The 6498-nt window shown below is 40.0% G+C and overlaps 1 pseudogene; it reads left to right on the top strand.

The window, feature by feature from the left end:
- The first annotated feature begins 5528 nt into the window (after positions 1–5528).
- LOC110582180 lies at positions 5529–6334 on the top strand (annotated as a pseudogene).
- The last annotated feature ends 164 nt before the right edge of the window (positions 6335–6498 follow it).

The raw sequence follows: 6498 nt of genomic DNA, 5'->3' as shown, positions 1-6498 counted from the left end.
CAAAATTAAAACTGCTATAAATGAGACTCAGTCTAAACTGGATGGTCTAAAAGCCAGGGAAATGAGACAGAAGAGCAAATCAGTGATCTAGAAGATAAGCTGACAGAAGGGAAGGAAGTTGAGGGAAACAGAGATAGGCAGCTAGTAGCCCACAAAAAGAGACTTAGAGAGATTAACGATGCCATGAATTGTTCCAATGTTAGAATTATTGGGATCCCTGAGGGGCTGGAGAGACAGAGGACTAGAAGGTATATGTGAGCAAATCATAGCTGAGAACTTCCCTAATCTGGGGAAGGAAACAAGCATTCATGTCCAAGAGGCAGAGAAGATACCTTCCAAAATCAGTAAAAATAGATCAACACCCTGACATATAATAGTGAAGCTTGCACATCTTACAGCCAAAGAATCTATCCTGAGAATAGCTATGGAGAGGAGGTTCCTGACATACGTAGGGAGGAACATCAGAATAACATCAGACCTGTCCACAGAAACCTGGCAAGCCAGAAAAGGCTGGCAAGACATATTCAGGGTACTAAATGAAAAGAACATGAAACCAAGAATACTTGATCCAGCAAGGCTGTCATTCAGAACAGATGAAGAGATAAAGAGCTCCCAGGACAGACAGAAACTGAAAGAATACATGACCACCAAGCCAGCCCTGCAAGAAATATTAAGGGAATTCTTAAGCAAAGGGAGACCTCAAGAGTCACATAGACCAGAAATGATCAGAGAAGATCTACAGAAACAGGGACTTTACAGACAATACAATGGCAAAAAAGTCATACCTTTCAATACTTACTCTGAATGTGAATGGGCTGATTGCTCCCATGAAAAGACACAGGGTTTCAGAATGGACAAAAAAGCAGGACCCATCCCATATGTTGTCTACAAGATACTCATATTGAACCTAAAGTCACCTCCAGATTGAACGTAAGGGGATGGAGAGCCATTTACCACACCAATAGGCCTCAAAAGAAAGCTGGGGTAGCAATTCTCATATCAGACAATTTAGATTTTAAAGCAAAGACTGTAGTACAAGATGTAGAGGGACATAATATCGTACTTAAAGGGTTTATCCAACAAGAAAACCTAACAACTGTAAATATCTATGCCCCCAACATGGGAGGAGCCAATTACATAAACCAACTAATAACCAAAATAAAAAAAACCCTACTGATCATAATACATTAGCAGTAGGAGACTTCAACACTCAACTCACAGCAATGGGAAGATAATCTAAGCAGAAGATCAACAAAGAAACAAGAGCTTTGAAGGACACATTGAACCAGATGGACTTCATAGATATATACAGAACAATTCATCCTAAAACAAAAGAATACTCATTCTTCTCCAGTGCACACAGAACTTTCTCTGGAATATATCACATACTGGGTCACAAATCAGGTCTCAACCAATACCAAAAACCAGAGATTATTCCCTGCATATTTTCAGATCACAATGCTTTGAAACTGGAACTCAACCACAAGGGGAAAAAATGGAAGGAATTCAAACACTTGGAAGTTAAAGAGAATCCTGCTAAAGAATGAATGGGTCAACCAGGAAACTAAAGTTGAATGTAAACAATTCACGCAAACCACTGAAAATGAAAACACATCGGTTGAAAACCTATGGAATGCTGCAAAGGCGGTCCTTAGATGGAAGTACATAGCCATCCAAGCCTACCTCAAAAAATTGGAAAAATCCCAAAAGCACAACCTAAACTTTTACTTAAAGGATCTGGAAAAAGAACATCAAATAAAGACGAAACCAAGCAGGAGAAGAGAAATGATAAAGATTAGAACTGAAATCAATGAAATAGAAACTAGAAGAACAATAGAAGAGATCAATGAAACTAGAAGCTGTTTCTTTTAAAGAATTAATAAGGCAAAAGATTTATATGATCTCGCCAGAATTATCCAAAAAAAAAAAAAAAGAGAGAGAGAGAGAGAGAGAGAGAGAAAGGACCCAAATTCATAAAATCATGAATGAAAGGGGTAGAAATCATGACTAATACCAAGGAAATAGAGACAATTATGAGAGCTTGCTACCAGCAGTTACAAGCCAACAAAGTAGCAAACTGGAAGAAATGGATGCATTCTTGAAAACTTATAAACTACCAAGACTGAAAGAGGAAGAAATACACAATCTGAAGGGACCAATAACCAGCAAGGAAATTGAAATAGTAATCAAAAACCTCCCAAAAAAAACAAGAGTCCAGAGCCAGATGGCTTCCCAGGGGAATTCTACCAATCATTTAAGGAAGAAATCATATCTATTCTACTGCAGCTGTTCCAAAACATAGAAATGGAAGGAAAACTTCCAAACGCCTTCTATGATGCCAGCGTTACCTTGATCCCAAAATCAGACAAAGACCCCATCAATAAGGAGAATTACAGACCAATATCCCCGATGAACATGGCTGCCAAAATACTCAACAAGATCCTAGCTAGGAGGATCCAACAGTACATTAAAAGGATTATGCATCAGGACCAAGTGTGGTTTATTCCTGGGATGCAAGGGTTATTCCACATTTACAAATCAATCAACGTGATAGATCACATTAACAAAAGAAGAGACAAGAACCATATGATCCTCTCAATTGCTTCAGAGAAAGCATTTGACAAAATACAGCATCCTTTCCTGATTAAAACTCTTCAAAGTATAGGGATAGAGGGAACATATCTCAATAGCATAAAAGCCATCAATGAAAAGCCCACAGTGAATATCATTCTCACTGGGGAAAAACTGAGAGCTTTTCCCTTAAGGTCAGGAACATGACCACTGTTGTTCATCATAGTACTAGAAGACCTAGCCTCAGCAATCAGACAGCAACAAAAAAGGAAAGGCATTCAAATTGGCAACAAAGTAGTCAAACTACCTCGCTTCCCAGATGGCATGATACTTTATGTGGAAAACCCAAAATACTCCAACCTCAAATTGCTAGAACTCATACAGTAATTCATCAACGTAGAAGGACACAAAATCAGTGCACAGTAATCACCTGCATTTCTATACACTAGCCATATGACTGAAGAAAGAGAAATTAAGGAATGGATTCCATTTACAATAGCACCCAAAACCAGAAGAGACCTAAGCATAAACCTAACCAAAGAGGTATAGGATCTATATTCCAGAAACTACAGAAAACTAATGAAGGAAATTGAGGAGGACACACAGAGATGGAAAAACATTCCATGCGAATGGATGGAAAGCATAAATATTGCTAAAATATCTAGGCTGCCCAGAGCAATCTACCCTTTCAATGCAATCCTTATCAAAATAACATTGTCATTTTTCACAAAGCTGGAACAAACAATCCTAAAAATTGTATGGAACCAGAAAAGACCCTAAACAGCCAAGGGAATGTTGAAAAAGAAAACCAAACCTGGGGTGATCACGATGCCTGACTTAAAGGTATATTACAAAACTGTGATCATCAAGGCAGCAGTACTGGCACAAAAACAAACAGATAGATCAATGGAACAGAATAGAGAGACCAGAAATGTCCCTTCAACTCTTTGGTCCACTAATCTTTGACAAACCAGGAAAGAATATCCAATGGGGAAAAAAAAGAGAGTCTCTTCAATAAATGGTCCTGGAAAAATAGGACAGCCACATGCAGAAGAATGAAGCTGGAACACTCTCTTACACTATACACAAAGATAAACTCCAAATGGATGAAAGACCTCAATGCGAGACAGGAATCCATCAAAATCCTAGAGGAGAACATAGGCAGTAACCTCTTTGACATCGGCTACAGCCATTTCTTTCAAGACAGGTCTCTAAAGGCAAGGGAAACTAAAGCAACAGTGAACTTTTGGGACTTCATCAAAATAGAAAGCTTCTGCACAGCAAAGGAAGCAGTCAACAAAAATAAAAGGCAACCCATGGAATAGGAGAAGATATTTGCAAATGATATTTCAGATAAAGGGCCTGTATCCAAGATCTATAAAGAACTTCCCAAATTCAACACCCAGAAAACAATTAATCCAGTCAAGAAATGGGCAGAAGACATGAACAGACACTTCTCCAAAGAAGACAGACAAATGGCTAACAGACACATGAAAAAAGGTTCAACATCACTAGCTATCAGGAAAATTCAAATCAAAACCACAAAACGAGTTAAAATGGCAAATATTAACAAGGCAGGAAATAACAAATGTTGGCGAGAATGTAGAGAACGGAGAAAGCTCTTACACTGTTGGTGGGAATGCAAGCTGGTACAGTCACTATGGAAAACAGTATGGAGTTTCCTCAAGACGTTAAAAATAGAGCTACCCTATGACCCAGCAATTGCACTTGTAGGTATTTACCCCAAAGATACAGATATAGGCAAAAGAAGGGGCACATGCACCCCAGTGTTCATAGCAGTAAAGTCCACAATAACCTAACTGTAGAAGGAGCCGAGATGCCCTTCAACAGATGAATGGATAAAGAAGATGTGGCTCATATATACAGTGGAATATTACTCAGCCATCAGAAAGGATGAATACCCACCATTTGCATCGACATGGATGGAACTTGAGGGGATTATGCTAAGTGAAATAAGTCAATCAGAGAAACACAATTATTATAAGTTTTCACTCACATGTGGACCATAAGCAATAGCATGGAGGATCATAGGGCAAGGTAGGGAAAACTGAATGGAAAGAAACCAGAGAGGGAGACAAACCATGAGAGACTCTGGACTCTGGGAAACAAACTGAGGGTTACAGAAGGGAGGGGGGTGGGGGGATGTGGTAACAGGGTGATGGGTATTAAGGAGGGCATGTGTTGTGATGAACCCTGGGTGTTATATGCGACTAATGAATCATTGAAAACGCCATCAAAAATCAATGTTGTACTATACGTTGGCTAATTGAACATAATAATAAAAAAAAGAGAGAACTTATCAAACACAATGCATATAAAGCAAACAAACAAACAAACAAAAATCAGTTAAAAAATGGGCGGAACACATGAGTAGACATTTCTCCAAAGACGTACAAATGGCCAACAGATACATGAAAAAAATGCTCAAGATCACCAGCATCAGGAAAATCCAAATCAAAACCACAATGAGATACCACCTCACACCAGTCAGAATGGCTAAATTTAACAACTGAGGAAACAACAGATGTTGGCAAGGATGCAGAGAAAGGAGAACCCTCTTACACTCTTGGTGGGAATGCAAAATGGAGCAGCCACTCTGGAAAACAGTATGGAGGTTCCTCAAAAAGTTTAAAATAGAGCTACCGTATGACCTAGCAATTACACTACTAGGTATTTATCTAAAGGATACCAGCATAGTGATTCAAAGGGGCACATGCACCCCAATGTTTATAGCAGTAATATTCACAATAGCCAAAATATGTAAAGAGCCCAGATATCCATGGACAAATGAATGAATAAAGAAGAGGTGGTATGTATTTACAATGGAATATTACTCAGCCGTCAAAAAGAATGAAATCTTGGTCGGGTGGTTTGAACAAGACGAAGTCGGAACCGAAGCCGGGCACAGGCAGTGGATGCGGTCCTGCCAAGAGCCGATGGCAGTGAACGTATATTCAACATCAGTCACCAGTGATAACCTAAGTCGACATGACACGCTGACCTGGATCAATGAGTCTCTGGAGCTGCATCTGACGAAGATCGAACAGTTGTGCTCAGGGGCTGCCTACTGTCAGTTTATGGACATGTTGTTCCCTGGCTCCATTGCCTTGAAGAAAGTGAAATTCCAGGCTAAGCTAGAACATGAATACATCCAGAACTTCAAAATACTACAAGCAGGTTTTAAGAGAACGGGTGTTGACAAAATAATTCCTGTGGACAAATAGTAAAAGGAAAGTTTCAGGACAATTTTGAATTTGTTCAGTGGTTCAAGAAGTTTTTTGATGCAAACTATAATGGAAAAGACTATGACCCCGTAGCTGCCAGACAAGGTCAGGAAACTGCAGTAGCTCCCTCCCGTGTTGCTCCAGCTCTGAACAAACAGAAGAAACCTCTCAGCTCCAGCAGTGCAGCTCCACAGAGGCCCATTGCAACACACAGAACTACTGCAACCCGTAAGGCTGGCCCGGGTGTGGTGCAAAAGAATCCTGGTGTGGGCAACGGGGATGATGAAGCAGCTGAATTGATGCAGCAGGTCAACGTATTGCAACTCACCTTCGAAGACTTGGAGAAAGAAAGAGATTTCTACTTTGGAAAGCTAAGGAACACTGAATTGATTTGCCAGGAGAACGAGGGGGAAAACAACCCGGTATTGCAGAGGATCGTGGACATTCTGTATGCCACAGATGAAGGCTTTGTGATATCTGATGAAGGGGGCCCACAGGAGGAGCAAGAAGAGTATTAACAGCCTGGAGCAGCAGAGCAACATCCAAACTCTTCACTCCAAATCATGTGCTTAACTGTAAAATACCCCCTTTTATTATTCTTAGAGGACTCACTGGTTTCTTTTCATGAGCAAACAGTACCTCTTCTTAAAGTGCACTTTGCAGAAGTTTCACCCCTTTTCCA

The sequence above is a fragment of the Neomonachus schauinslandi genome, chromosome X (genome assembly GCF_002201575.2).
Source record: "Neomonachus schauinslandi chromosome X, ASM220157v2, whole genome shotgun sequence".
Lineage (NCBI taxonomy): Eukaryota > Metazoa > Chordata > Mammalia > Carnivora > Phocidae > Neomonachus > Neomonachus schauinslandi.
The sequence above is the reverse complement of the archived record's forward strand: the minus strand, read 5'-3'. Positions and strand labels throughout refer to the sequence as shown.